The 16,178-nt window shown below is 42.7% G+C and overlaps 1 protein-coding gene across 2 annotated transcripts in view; it reads right to left on the bottom strand.

Annotated features, from left to right (window-relative positions):
* Positions 1–7,067, bottom strand: part of LOC110366475 (protein ANTAGONIST OF LIKE HETEROCHROMATIN PROTEIN 1-like) — a 49,024-nt gene extending 41,957 nt beyond the window's left edge. For both annotated transcript variants that reach the window (XR_002426712.2, XR_004933023.1), the window contains exons 1-2: positions 5,999–7,067; positions 4,070–4,216 (exon numbers count right to left, since the gene is read on the bottom strand). The gene's annotated coding sequence lies outside the window, so the exon portion shown is untranslated. The remainder of the gene's footprint in view (positions 1–4,069; positions 4,217–5,998) is intronic.
* Between the last annotated feature and the right edge of the window lie 9,111 nt (positions 7,068–16,178).

Genomic DNA, 16,178 nt, shown 5'->3' on the forward strand with positions numbered 1-16,178 from the left:
ACAGCCTACCTGCAGTCCGCTAAATGCCTTAACCCACGACAAGCCCGTTGGTCACTGTTCTTCTCCCGCTTTAATCTGTCCATCACCTACCGCCTCGGCTCCAAGAACCAAAAACCTGATGCCCTTTCTTGTCTCCATGCCCTGCAGGATGCGGATAAAGAACCAGCTCCCATCCTACCACCAACATGCACCTTCGGCGCCCTCCACTGGGAGATCGAAGAACAAATCATCCAAACTCTTTGCTTAGAACGGACCCCAGAAGTGGCCCTCCCGATCGAACCTATGTTCCTTCCTCCGTTCGTCCCCACGTTATCAGTGGGCCCACACAACCAAGGCCTTCCAGGAATCCACCGAAACCTTACCTTCCTCTCACAATGTTTCTGGTGGCCCTCAATGCCCAAAGACGTCGGGAGTATCTCCCGTCTGTGCTCAAAACAAGGCCTCCAACAGACCCCCTGCGGGTCTCCCCCAGCCACTGCCCATCCCTAAATGCCTGTGGTCCCACATTGCATTAGATTTCATAACTGGTCTCCAGGTTTACCAAGTCATGATAGTCATTCTCACCATCATTGACCGTTTCTCTAAGGCTTGCCACCTGGTTCCCCTCCATAAGCTCCCCTCTGCCCTCCAGACGACCCAGCTCCTGGTTAAGCATGCCTTTCTTGTGCACGGCATCCCGAAGGAGATTCTGTCTGACCGTGGCCCTCAATTCACCTTGCGGCTGTGAAGAGAGTTTGCCTCGGCCCTTGGGGCCAGGTACACCCTCACCTCCGGGTACCACCCGCAGACCAATTGTCAGACAGAACGACTTAACCAGGAACTGGAGTCCACACTCCGTTGCCTGACCTCCACCAATCCCTCTGATTGGAACAAGTTCCTCCCATGGATAGAATACACCCATAACTCTCACGCCTACACCGCCACCAGTTTATCTCCCTTCGAAGCCTCCCTTGGTTACCAACCTCCACTCCTTCCCTCTGATTAGCATCAGATTGCAATCCCCTCCGTCCAACACCACATCAACCGCTGCCAGAAGTTCTGGTCCCAGATCATCCGGGCCCTGCACAGAACTGCTGAGCAAAACCACCAATTCGCTGACTGGAGGCGAGATCCTGCTCCCCGTTGCCGTCCCGGTCAGCGAGCCTGGCTTACTACCCAGCACCTCCCTTCTGCGCGCCGTAAGTTGGCTCCCCGCTACACTGGCCCTTACGAGATCACCTCCATTATCAGCCCCACTGCTGTCCATCTCCGCTTTCCTCCTCACTCTCGGATCCATCCCACTTTCCACGTCTCCCACATCAAGCTCGTGCTCTCTAGCACCTTGCCTTGTGTCTCCTGAAGGCTCTCTTGTTCCTTTGTTAACCCTTGTCTCCTGTGCTTCAGGTTTTGCCTCTTGTCTTGGATTCCACTCCAAGCGTCTTCTCGAGCCCAGACGTCCTTGAATCTAGACTCCTGACGACTCCCTCTCCAGACTCTTCTTCATGCCCAAGCTAAACCCTGACGGTCCCTTGGTGTTACCAAGCTGGGCTGAGGACTCCCACTGGACCCCACTGGTTCCTTCAGCTGTCCACAGATCACTCATACCGCCACCACTGCTCGGATCCCTCTCTGTTCCACCGGACCGCCCATCTGCATGTGGGTCAAACATCTTAAAAAGAACACGACAAGAAGAAGTTTTATTGCTTTGCAGTTTGAATGAGGGAAACTGAGGGTTGAATGTTCAAAAGAATTGTAGTTAATAATTGGCCTGGGAATAATTAATAAATCAGACTGAAAGATGGTTGCGACTCCTCCTCCTCTTCCTGTAGTTCTGGGAATGTGGAAATTTAAATAATTGGAGGGAGTTGACTCATTTAGACCAATGTAATCCTCTTGTAGCCAGGTTTCTGAGACAAAATAAATCAATCTAATTTTCAGAAATCAATTAATTAACTAACAAAGTCTTTGGATGGAGAGACCTTACATTTAATACACCACATTTAATTGTTTTATTTTTTCGTTCAAGTTGAGTCATATTGATTTTTATGCGATTCTTATGATTTGCTCCTTTTAGATCCGTTTTTAATCTGTTCAGTTTTGGCCGTGGGAAAGACACTGTCTCAAAAGGGTAATGGGTGGGTAAATGTACAGACGCTGCAGAGAGGTGTGTTAAACTACGGCTCTGCTTCCTGTTCTGGACCCTGGGTTGTCAGCATTTTGGGGAACTAACAAATCCGGCCAGATTCCTAGAAAGAAGATCTCCACCATCTAAAGTGGGATGGATGCCGTCTCTCCGGATCAGACCAGGTTTTCCCCAGAAAGTTCGTCAGTTATCAGTGTAGCCCACGTCGTTTTCAGGACACCACCCAGACAACCAGCGGTCATCACTGGTCAGATCAGGCAGGAGACCAGACAAAATTTGACATTGTTTTAGCAAACTTACACACCGAAGCAACACTAACTTTAGTGACGTCCGATCGGCGTAACCGGGTGTCATTACCGCCAGCGTGAATAACAATCTTACTGTATTTATTCTTTTCCTTAGCCAGCAGTTTCTGGTAGGATTTGATGTTGCCCGTTCTGGCCCCTGGCAGGCATTTGACTATGGTCCCTGGTGTCACGTTTCTGATTATGGAGCTGCCAAGTACCACAGTCGACTTCTCAGTGGGTGTGTCGCTGAGTTGGGGAAATCTGTTAGAAACACAGATGGGTTGGTGGTGACCTTGGGGATGGAATCTAGAGCTTGCTTCCTGCGTATTGTCACCCAGCCGGCCTTTTCACCCGGCTGCTCGGGTGCTGCTGGAGGACCGCTACGTGAAGCCAATCTCTGTGGCTCCACACAAGCTAAAGGGTGGCTATCTGCTAGTTTTTCAACTGCACAGAGGCCTGAATTCTGAGGCCCTTGCCTCCATAACTACAAAAGCACTACATTTATTACATGTGCCAATATCACTAAAGGAGGCAGAGGAATTACTGAACATCATCATTCAACAGAGAACTCTGCTTCACAGGTGGTTCTAGTTTGCTGGGGGGCGTGACCCACACCTGCGGCTCGTTTGGAGCGCTGTTTACTGGCGTCTTAAGGAAGGCATAGACAGATGGAAGACGCCAGAGCCTTACCCAGTCGTTGTTCGATGTGGCCTCTGACCTGATCCTGCAAACCTGAACTCGTAAGTTTTTCGTACCTTTGAAACCTGACTAATTTTGGATCTCCTGCTTTTCTTGTAGTTTTGTGTTTGGATTACTTACCCGCCTTGACGTCTCGCTCAACGAACCAGCTTCCAAGAATCCCCGAAGCTCAGATGTTGCTCTGGCATTCCCCCTCGTACTCTCTGGATATTACCCAGCTGGGCTCGAGATTCCCTTCCCTGGATTCTGCTGGTTCCCTCTGATCTCTGGTCAAACCAGAGATCTCCCCTGTCTGTCGTGGCTCGCTCCGGATCCCTCGCCGCCTTGCCATCAGTCCGCCCTCCAGCTGCTAACCACCGGCTACCCTCGTGAGCACTCGGCCTCAGAGTTTCCCTCACCTTCCCCTTCCCGGTTAGGTTCGCTCCACTAAATGGTAAGCGGCACGGCTTCTGGGAATTTCTATCTGGTTTAGTCTTTCGTAAACACTGTCCTCCTCTTCCCACAGTTCCTCCGGCATTGACATTCAGACCTCGACGGATCTCCACAACCGTGCGATCCCTGTACCTGAACCGTTTTAATGAACATCTTTAAACTGCACTCTGTCTTCCGTATTGTGTCTGCATGTGGGCAAAACATATAAAAACCATGACATAGCTAGGCTAAAGCTATGTTAGTGACATTTTACCACGCCAAGAAAAGCAAACTGTGTGAAACACGAGGAGTTCCCAAACGGGAAGAGAATGTGTTTTAAATGTGCTTATGTGTTAAAAACGGATGTCACAGCAAAGAGATTAAGGATAAGCACGAGAGAGTCTGGAAAACCAAACCACAATCCACACCGCAGCAATAGAAAACAGGAAGTGACGCAATACGCCTTACCACAAACAGAAAGTTGTCAGAAGCATCTGTGCCAAAGCAACACAAAGAGCCATTTATCTTGTTTTCAGTCAGCCACAGTTACCTTTGCTCTCAACTGCTGCAGCGTTTTTTGTCAAGGTGAGGTGTAACAGAAGTGCGCAGCTCGGTTCTTCAAGGAGACCTTCAGTGCTGCTTCTGTGTCAGTTCACTGCTTCTTGTCAAATCACAAGACTTGCAGAACACTGTCCTTCTGAAAGAAAAGACCAAATTATACATGTTTGCCCAAGATGCTCTCCACCATATTTGGAGAAATTCATACAATATTAAAACAGGAAACAAGAGTGAGATTAGATTTCAATAATTTTGCAACCTGGTAATGACCAAATCATTATACCTTTTTTTCTTTTTTAATCATGACTGTATGTAATTATGAAATATAGTTTTATCATCTACCAACAGTATGTCTTGATAGTTTATTTTTTCTATTTTACAATAAATGAGGTCAGTGTGCTCTAGGGATCACTCACTGCTAATAGTTTTCTACCTGTGTCCTGAACCATGTCCCATAACAATTATACCACTGAGCTGTGAAGAGAGCTACTTGGACATTTTTGAAATTATGTTTTGTTTATCTCATTTTTTTATTTTATTTTTTTGCAGTTTCAAAACACACCCACCCCACAATGATCATGTATAGCCCTTTTTAATAGCTAAAATCTTTGCAAAACGTGAAAACTGACATGAGGGGTGTTGGAGTAGGATCAAAATGGAGACAAATACTTGGTAGGAGTATTGTGAAAAGCAAGATTTAATTAAAATAAAGGAAAACTTACAGGGGAGACTAGGACATAGAACCAGGAAGAGCATAATGGAAGAAGGAACCAGAGGAACAATGAAACAGAGGAGCTTAAATACTGAGGAGGACTGAGGCCGGTTGAGTTTAATAAGAGTGATGCAGGACAACTGGGAGGGGATTTTAGAAGGTAACTGAGGCCATGTCCACAGGAAGACAAATTGTCCACATAAGAGTATGCAGTACAACTGAAGACACTAAAGTAGGTATGCCGGGCCCATTGGTGGTGTTGTGACAATGCCGCAGAAATATGTAAAACGCACTGAGCATGCACAGACATTTAATGTGAAGTAAACACAGCACCATGGCAGGGGATCAGCCAAAATAATTTACATCTGACCATTATGTGGGTTGGCAGGAGACACGTCCCGTCAGGTTGGGCTCATATGAAAATAAGAGTGAGAGGACGCTACTGTTATGGCTGGCTTAAAGCCATGTTGTGCAATTATACACTGTTTAAAGTTATTTAATGTTTATTAAATAAACCTCTGTCTGTTAAGTATTGTCTGGTGATGATCAGCTCTTAAGATGATATCAAGACAATGGTTGAAAGGAATGAATTCGAGCACTAGCAATCTTTTAACAGCAAGACCTGCACACACATAGAATAAATGAGTGACAACTTCTTTTCAAGTCCAAGAATTTTATAACAGAAATAAAATGAACATCCAGAGAACATCACTATGTATTGCCGTTTATCTGAATTAACACAATATTTTGATTAACAAATCCTCTACTAGTGAAACGTAACTAAAACTACTAAGCAAAATGAAGATAAAAAGAAGCTAAGCTAAGGAACTATTTACATGGAAAACAAACAAAAGACAAAACAAAAGTGGTTGATCATAATCAGAATACTTCAGTGAATCCTTGTTCACTGAAGGTCTGATTCCAAAAAGCATGGAATGGAGTTAAAAAAACATTTGGCATGTGTTCAACCCATTCACAATGCAATTTTTAGTCATAATGAGTAGGCTGGATAACGTAAACATTAATGTCCCATCAATGTATGAAACCCTTGTGGAGATAACCTTCCTGTTAAAACCATAAAATACACTCAAATGGTATTAGCAGTACAATAAACGGAAGGCAAGCGTGAGCTATTTCGTTAGCCCTTTGTTGTAAGCATCATGTGTCCAACGGTTTACAAAACATTTCCCAATAAACCTTTTACTTCACCCTCAGCTGTGAGTTGTGTCCACATTGGCCATTCCAGGAAGGACGTAAAAGTAGGGAGAATCTCTCTGACCCGGTTGCAGTCTGATTTGAGCAGGGTTTTTTCCTCAGAATTCCACAGCGGGTCATTCTGCTGGCTTTACAACTCTGTCTGGGGTTCTCTTCCCTGTACAGGCTGAGAAGAAATACAACAGAGCTGTTTTGCAGGCAGGATCTTTGTTCCTGCCACAGGGGATGAGGTTCAAGAGAGTAGACTTAGCTCTTTATTTGCCCGGACATGTACCCCGGGCAACGAGAAGTTCCCCAGGTGCTGGATGTGCGCCGGTCAGGCCGACCAGGGCCTCATGGTCCAGGCCCTCTCCTTTGTCTGCTCCAGGGAGATGTGGTCTGAGAGAGAGCTGCTGTAGAGCTGGGGTGGGAGCTCTTCAGTCATATGGCTGCTGAGGAAGGAGACCCCCCCCCCCTTTCCTTGGGAGCCCCGGGAAGGGGGGGGGGGGGGGTTGCTGGTCATCTGAGGGTTTGGAGGTGTGTGTCTCAGCAGCTTGGAGTCAGGTGAGAGAGCTGAAGAGATGTGCTGTGACGTTTATCTGTAGGGAGTGGTCACAGCTAACCTCCTGCTGAGAAAGAGTGAGAGAGAGGCTTTCTTGCTGTCTCTCTCTCACTTGCGGCTGTGTGATCAGAATTACAATCTAATTCAGTCAAACCATTTTTATGATCATGGCAGTAATATCACAACTGCCACAACAAAAACAGGAGATCATGTCACATTAAAGTGCACAAAAGGAACATTTATTAAGGATAAAGTATAAGGTTAACAAAAACTACAAAGGAATGTGTTAGTATCAGTGGCATAATGCAAATTCTCGCATGTGGTATGTATATGCGTGTAATGATGAGATGCAAAAGCAAAAACAAACTCAAATGTCCATTAACCTTTGCTGCTTAAACTTCTTTCAATGAGATGTCAGTGTATTATCGGAGTGACTGGACTTTCTCTGGTAGTATGGAACATAGAGTGATGGAGCACTTCAATTCAATTTCTATCCATCCATCCATCCATCCATCCATCCATCCATCCATTTTCCAACATGCTTATCCCTTGTGGAGTCGTGAGGGGTGCTGGTGCCTATCTCCAGCTGTCAAAGGGCGAGATGCAAGACACACCCTGGACAGGTCGCCAGTCAATCACAGTCAATTTCTATGCAATTTAATTAATATAGTGCAAATTCACAACACGTCATCTCAAGGCACCTTACAAAGTCAAATTCAATCAAATCATACAGACAGATTGGTCAAAAAAGTTTCCTATCTAAGGAAACCCAGGATTGCATCGAATCTTGACAAGCAGCATTCCTTCTACATAAAAGAGTGTGGAGCCACAGTTGGACGGTTGTCTGCATTGTTGATGGCTTTGCAGCAATCTCTCATACTGAGCATGCATGAAGAGACAGAGGAGATGAAAACTCCAGCAGAACCAGGCTCAGTGTGAATGGCCATCTGCCACGGCCGACTGGGGGTTTGAGACGACAGAGCAGAGACACAAAAAAGCACAGGAGCACACATTTATCCAGGACTACTTTCTATGTTACAGAGGGTAATGGGAGATGATCTTCCCCCTGGATGGTTTCACGGCTAATAGAATGCTAGACCAGGTCTATGAAGAGAAAAAAAGACAGAGAGGACATCAATTTAAAGCTTGAAATACCAACAAATAATGCAAAATTGGAGAACAGTAGGGGAACTCGGAGTGAGAGAAATAGATATTGATGTCCTCCAGAAGACTAAGCCTATAGCAGCATAACTACAGCAATAGCTCAGGATAACGTAAGCCACTGTAACCACAAGCTTGGTCAAAAACAAACGTTTTATGCTTGTGTTTTAGTCTTAAAAGTAGACAGGGTGTCATGATAACAGCTTTTGCTATGATTGTTTCCTGTTGCTGTCTGCTGCTATCACGGCATTCTGGATGGTTCCATCTCTATCCTCTGATTGCTAGCATCTTTTACTGCCCTGATTACTGGCACCTGTGTTTGGCACTATTTAAGCCTGTCTTCTCCATAGTGCTGATGCCAGATTCTCGAAAACCACCGCATGAGTAGACCTTCCAGCGATCCTAGCCTGCCTACCTGTGTTTTGACTTCAGATCATTTTTGGATTCTTGCCTTTTGCCTTACCCTTGTCAGATCCTCCTGTGGTTCTAAGTTTCTGGACATAGACCCAAGCCTGTTCCCTGACTCTGCCTCTCAGCCCAGCCCGACTGTACCTCTGCTTATGGATATCTGGATTTTAGATTTGGAATCAGACCTTGGACTCAGCCTGCTGGATTCCCCCTTTTGTGCCTCTGCCTTTCCCCGACCTTCTGTGTATGACCTTGGACTGACTCTGTATTCTCCCTTATTGCCTGCCCCTTTCAGGAGAGGTTTTCTCATAAAATTGAACGCTGGTTACGGATTAAATTAAGATTAGTGGCTACTTTGAAGCTGTTACATTTTCCCTGTGCAAGCCTGCGGCCAATAACCTGTCTCTCACCCCTTCAGACCTGCCAGTCCCGTTCCCTGAAGCTCCCCAGTTCTGCTATACTTTCCCTTTAAATAAACGTATTAAAACGTTCACCTGGTGTTGTGTGAAATATCGGGTCCAGCTCTTAAGATTCATCACACAGGGTGTCTCACTCACAAAATAAAACTGGGAGTTGATTCCACAGGAAAGGAGTCTGATAACCAAAAGATCTTTTAGAGACTCTAGGAACCTGCAGAGTGAAGTGCTCTGTTAGGAACATGTGGGATGATCTGATCTCTGATCCATGATAGAACTTGATTATCAAGGGCTTTATATGTGAGAAGGAGAATTGAAATTCTATTCTTTAGAACATGGAGCCAATGAAGGGAAACTAAAATAGGAGAAATCCCTCTTGTTGCTTTTCGTCAGAACTCTTGCTGAAACATTTTGGATCAGCTTGAGGCTTTGAACTGCATTTTGTGGACTTCCTTTTGTGGTGACAAATGCATGGACTAGTTTTTCAGCAATACTCCTGGACAGAATATTTCTAATTTTGGCAATATTCCTGAGGAGGAAAAAGGAAATCCAAGAAACCTGTTTAATATGGGATTTAAATTACATGTCTTGGTCAAAAATAACACCAAGGTTTTTGACTTTACTACAAGAGGCCAATTGAATGCCATTGTAGTGGGTATAAACAATTATCAATTAAGCGAGCACACCACTCATGAGAAAGAAAAAAGATGCGTCTTTGTAAGTTTTATTACAAAGGCGAGTGTCATGAACGGGGACAAACGGACCCAGTATTCAAACGAGACAAGTGGATATGATTAAAGAAGGTTTATTAAAGACAGAATGTGGGTGAAAATAGGTCGACAGATAAGTAGTCTGGCTAGACGGGATTAGGCAGGCTTGGTAGTCAGATAGCAAACTCCGGGTCAGTACACAAACAAGCTGACAGGCTAGACGAGCACAGGCAGGCTCGGTGGTCAGATAAAAAATCCAGATCGGTACACAGGCAAGCAGGAAGAACAGACAGGGGTTAAGGCAAACTCGGATAATCCAGAAACAGGCTAAGTCCGGTACACAAGTCAGCAGGCAGAAACAGGCAGGAAAGTCAGATACAGGGATCAGGCTGGCTCAGATAACTAGAGGCAATCGGGTCGGCATCAACAGGCAATTAGAAAAGAACGCTGGCAGAGAACGGAGGAGTGAAGCAGGTATAAATAGGGGAGTGAGCAGGTGAACGGAGTAGAGACTAATTACAGAAAACAGGTGGAACTAATCAAAGGAAGGGAAGTGAATAGCTCTGACTAGCTGGTGACAACTGACAGGGGAGTGACACAAACTGATTTGGTGAAGACAGTTAAGTGAACTGGCAGGTAAACAGAACTGAACTAAAAGCTTGCAGAACCCTGACTGATAAACAAGTAAAATAATGAAAAGTGCAAAACTGAACAAACACCAAACCCAAATTGTGACAGTGAGAAAGTTTGAATGTCTCTGTCCTCCAACGCAGTCAGGAAACAGAGCGAGAGGAAAAGTGCACACTAAACTTTGATACATTCTGGGTAAACATAGAAATTGGGCGTAATCTTCAGAGGAGTGCAGCCACTGGTACGATCGTGTTCCTATGTAACTCAACTCCTCTCTGTGTCCTTGAATGTGGAAACACAATAGTACATCTGTAAGCATGTGAGCTTCTTTCACACGGAAGGGTTATGCAGGTTCATCCTGCGATATGATCCGGGTTACATCAATACAATTTTCCACAACACCATCCAGATTATGTGATTGATCAACAAGTTTATTTTTTGGGTAATTCTGGTCTAAAGAAGAAAATGTCTGTCTTGTAAGAATTTAAAAGCAGAAAAATCATCCAGATTTTGATGTCATCGAGACATGCCTGTAGTCGAAGTAATAACATAACAGTAGATATTAATCCCATGCTGTCTGGTGATTTTACCAATTGGAAGCATATGTATTAGAGGTGGGCGGATCGATCCTAGTATCAATAATATTGATGTAAATGCAGGTACTGATATATAGCAAAGTCGTGTAAAAAGATACTTGAATTTCTCTCCTGCACGCACTGACTGCAGCAGATTCACCAAAGTCTCCCTGTCTGTGTCACAGTGCTTTGCTGCTCCCCCTCCATGCACTGGCTCAGTGGCACCAGCTATACAAGCAGACTGGCTAAGCCTGGCCCGCCTACTCAGCTCTCTCCACACAAACACAACAGTGCTGCTGCTGCTGCTCGGACTCAGAGAGAGACCGGAGCAGCGGAATCATGGAGGAGAGGAAAAGAAGCACCGTTTGGCTCTATTTTAATGCTTATTTGTGAAAAACCAGTTACATACAGTGGAAACACAACAAATCTATACAAGCATGTGAAAAACCTTGTGCAAGAAAACCTTGAGCTGCAGAAACGGAGAGGAGGTGAGACTTCGTTGATTGCCTGGCCCCGACAGACCCAGACCACCAACCCACAGACAAACATAATGGACAGGGGTCTTTCAGTCCTCCACAGAATATCCAGGTAGATAAGAGTGGTCATCTTCAACAGCAGTTCATATTAACTTTCAAAGCAGATATTATATGTAAAATGTTACTGGAGCCCACTCAAAAAGTGTAATTATGACCTTGAAAGAACCTAGTACATTTATCCCATTAAAAAGTGTTATCTAAGATAAGGTAACATTAGATAATCCGTTTTTTATCCAACAGCAGGGAAATTTGGAGAATTAAAGCAACAGGCAGGTGCACACAATACAAACAAAATTACGTAAGGATTGAAGGATATAGTATCATAAGAGGTGGATCAGGAAAAAAAGAAAACGCTTTGAACAGAACAATTTAACTTCAAGGAATATTTACAAAGCCATACAAGTATGAAATGTTTAGAGACATGTAACTTGTAATGTAATTTGTGATTGTATTTATGTTTTATTGATTTATGATTTTATCTGTTTCTTTTGATTGTTTGGAATTGTGAAGCACTTTGAATTGCCTTGTGTATGAAACGTGCTCAATAAATACATTTGTCTTGCCCTGCCTATAACATAAAAAAGGTAAAAATATATTAGATTAATGTAAAAATCACAAAAACACCAAAAGTCAACAGTTTCATGATTCATCAAGCTTAACTATAGAAAAAAGTATTGGTATCGACATCGAAATACTGACCATGTATTTACTTGGTAATGGCTCAAAACTAAAAATCCCGATATCGGCCCACCTCTAATATATATAGTAAAGAAAATTTGACCAAAGACTGAACCCTGTGGTACTCCACAAGTAACCCTTGAGTTTTAAGAAGATTTATTATTACATGAAAAAATGGAATCTGTCAGACAGATAAGATTTAAGCATTAGGGTTTCTTTAATCCCTACTGTACATCCTAGTCTTTCTAGGGGAATATTGTGATCAACTGTATAAAATGCAGTACAGAGATCTAACAGGACAGATATAGACACAAGTCCATTGTCTAAGGCCGTGATAATATCATTAGTGACTTTCACCAGAGCTGTTTCAGTACTATGATGAGCTCTGAAGCCTGACTGAAACTCCTCAAGTAGGTCATTACTTTGTAAATGTTCACAAAGTTGATTAGCAACTACTTTCTCAAGAATTTTAGATAAGAAAAGAAGATTAGATATAGGTCTGTAGTTTACTAACTCATCTTGATCAAGAGAAGGTTTCTTAAGTAAAGGTTTAATAACAGCTACTTTAAAAACCTGTGGTACATATCCATTTATTAAGGATATATTAATCATGTCCAAAATAGGGCCACTGACCAAAGGGAATATCTCCTTAAACAACTTGGGTGGGATTGGGTCTAACATACAGGAAGAAGGTTTAGATGAAGCTAAAACTTTAGATAGCTCAGAAAGCTCAACTGCTTCTAAACAATTCAGACACTGCGGAGGTTCTAAAGATTCCTCCAAAGCTGCCTCACTTACTGAGGACGAGGTAATCATGTTTGGGAGGATGCCAATTATTTTATTTTTAATGGCATCAATTTTATTTATGAAGAATCCCATAAAATCGTTACTACTAAGAGCTAAGGGAATGGATGGATCAACAGAGCTGTGGCTCTGGGTAAGTTTGGCAACTGTACTAAAGAGAAATCTAGGATTATTTTTATTCTCTTCAATTAATGATGAAAAATATGCTGCTCTAACTCTGCGAAGGGTCTTGTTATACAACAATAGACTGTCCCTCCAGATTAAGTAGGATTCCTCTTGGTGTGTAGAGCGCCATTTTCTTTCCAATTTCCTAACATTGTGCTTCAAGGAATGCAGCTCTGAATTAAACCAAGGAGCCAGCTTCCTGTGAATTATCACCTTCTTTTTCAAGGGAGCTACATTGTCTAATGCAGAACGCAATGAGGAAGTCACACTGTTAGCAAAGGTATCGATTTGTGAATGGGAAGAAACAGCATTGCTGCCATCTACAGGGCATTTCTGCAATACTGAGGATATTAAAAAGGGGACAGACTCTTTAAGTTTTGATACAGCATTATCCGATAAAGATCTTCTATAATGGAACCCTCTTTTGGGGTGGAGAACTCAGTTAGATTAAACTCAAATGTTATTAAAAAATGATCACACAGGACAGGGTTGTGAGAGAATACTGTTAAGTCTTCACAATCAATGCCATATGTCAGAACAAGGTCTAAAGTATGGAGCCGAGAGTGCGTCGGTTTATGCACATTTTGAGCAAAACCAATTGAATCTAGGATAGTTTTAAAGGCTACACTAAGGTTATCATATTCAGTGTCAACATGGATGTTAAAATCACCCACTATAATAACCTTGTCATCTTGTCAGTATTTAACACCAAATAAGATAAGAAATCTGACAACTGATCCAAAAACTGAGTGTAAGGGCCTGGTGGACGATATAAAACAACAAACAGAGGAGGTTTTATTGCTTTGCAGTTTGGATGAGGGAAACTGAGGGTTAAATGTTCAAAAGAACTGTAGTTATTAATTGGCCTGGGACTAATTAATAAATCAGACTGAAAGATGGTTGCCACTCCTCCTCCTCTTCCCACAGATCTGGGAATGTGGAAATTTGAATAATTGGAGGGAGTTTACTCATTTATACTAACTAACGCAGTCCTCTTGTAGCCAGGTTTCTGTGAGACAAAACAAATCAATCTGATTTTCAGAAATCAATTAATTAACTAACAAAGTCTTTGGATGGAGAGACCTTACATTTAATAGACCACATTTAATTCTTTTATTTTTTGGTTGAAAGTGATCCGTATGGATTTGTATTAGATTTTTATAATTTGTTCCTTTTAGATCAGTTTTTGATCTGTTAAGTTTTGGCCGTGGGAAAGACACCGGCTCAATAGGATAATGGGTGAGTAACAGTACAGAAGCTGCAGAGAGGTGTGTTAAACTACGGCTCTGCTTCCTTGTCAGCATTTAGGAGAACTAATAAATCCGGCCAGATTCCTACAAAGAATAGCTGCACCATCCAAAGTGGGATGAATGCCGTCTCTCCTGATCAGACAAGGTTTTCCCCAGAAAGTTTGCCAACAATTACACATGTTTTTCAATTTTTTAATGTTTATAAAATAACTCTTGGTCTGTTTAGTATTGTCCGGTCAATATCAGCCCAATCAGCTTATCTCTCTTATAGTAGTTGAAAGAGTGATTCTCTTTTACAAAAGTGTCCTGACAAAGAGACAGTTAAACATTTAAAACTCACAACTAGAGCAGATCTCCTCTTCACCTGGCAGAATTCCCACACATAGCTTTGTGCATCTGCTGGATGGGTCTGAGGTATTACTGCAGCTTCTCTGCTTCTTTGAATTATCGTCCAGCACTACGCTTGAGTCTTGGTGGCTTAGATGTTCCCCTTGTTCTTGTTTGGGGAGTCAGCCTTGATGGCTGTCTCCCCTAACTGAGCTCAAAGCTCCTCTCCCAGCTTCTGCAAACATCTGTTGCAGGATCTTGCTACCAGTCCACTTCTAGAAGACAACATGGGCATTTACTCCCACAAAGTCCAGTTGTATTATAAACCCAGTCCATCTCCATCTCCGCGTACCACAACCCCTTTCCTTGTCATTTGATGAATGATGTCTACGCTGTGGACATCAACTGTGGCTGCCCGGCCCTGGGACAGAGATACCAGCGTTGTGGTAAGCTGAATAATTTCTCCAGGGCAGTTTCCCTGTGGGATGCCACTCCACACCAGCATCCACAAGTTTCCGCCACCGCCCTTACTCCCCGGGCCCAACAACTATCCGCCCCATGGACTCCGGCTCCATAACCATTTAAATGGTGCACCGTGGAAATATATTACAGGCAGTTTGGAGTTGCTGTCAAACACAGAGGTAGATCAAATCCTTCACATAATCTCTCCAGACACCGAGGACTCACAAAACTATTCTTAATCAATGGATAACTTCTATTCTATTCTGCTATTTAACTTTTTTAGAGACAATATTAATTACTGTAAAAAAATAGACAAAAAGGTTGCTTTGTCAGCAGACGTACTGTCTCAGTATAATAAGAAGATATTACAGCTGATAAATTGGATATATCAGTTAATGTGTCAGTGATGTTTTTAACAAAATTATGTTTTTAAAATGTACCCAGATGTGTCTGCAATTTCACCGTTTCATGAATGAGAGCTAGGCCAAAAGTTGCACAACGACAGTTGTAATGGGAGCTTGTCAGTGACACTTTCAACGGCAACATATACAAACACACTTACACTAACGCACACACACAGGCACACCATCAGACCTGCACAGCGCCCTCCCTTCATCCACCCTTCTCTTCTCTCAGACTGACCCCACTCCAGTCACTACTATCTAGCAGGGTAAAATAGTTTTGTCCCAGGATTCAACAGTCTATGCTGACTGATGGTTGTTCTCAGGTGGGGGTTAATATTCAGTTTTGTTTGTTTACAAGCATGCCACAATGTTTGGATCAGGTATGACATTTTAATTGCATGAAAATTATTAGCATGCGAGATGCGTATTCATGAAGGCATAAACGTAAAAAAAAGTGTGCACCCGCTGTTCTGCTCATTTTACACACGCAGATTGATATACTCCTGTTCTGTAGATCGGCTCTGTACATGGTAATTAGTTTGCACCTGTTTTAAAACATGCAATGCTTTTGAAGATCAATCCCTAAGTGTTTATTATTTTTTGCTAAAGTCTATGTATCATAGTCAATAAAATTTGAACCCACTGTTACAAACAAAATGATAATTATGGTAATGATCTAGAATAACTGTTGCTCTTTATTTAAAAAAAATTTTGATTTCAAATGATCATGTTTCATGTGTTAGTGGCTATATGGATATGATTATACATAATTAATCATATTGAGAGAATTTATACTGACCCATGCCTCATCACCATTACCGTTTTAGCATACTGCAAACCTAGAACATCTCTTTGTGATGGCTAACCTGAACAGAAGCATAACAGATACTACAGCTTCTAAATCATTTTCATTTATTCAATCCATATGTTTATGGCCACAGCCTTTCGTTCAGCCCCTGTGGGATGCAAGCAGTTTCTAAAATAAAATCTAAAATATATTCATGACTAAATACCATTAGAGGAGAGTGGAAGCATGGATATATTTGGGGAATTCAACCAAACTAATCCTTTAAAGTGTGTTGCTGTTTACTCTCTTCCCCTCTGCTC

Source organism: Fundulus heteroclitus, chromosome 16 (assembly GCF_011125445.2).
Source record: "Fundulus heteroclitus isolate FHET01 chromosome 16, MU-UCD_Fhet_4.1, whole genome shotgun sequence".
Lineage (NCBI taxonomy): Eukaryota > Metazoa > Chordata > Actinopteri > Cyprinodontiformes > Fundulidae > Fundulus > Fundulus heteroclitus.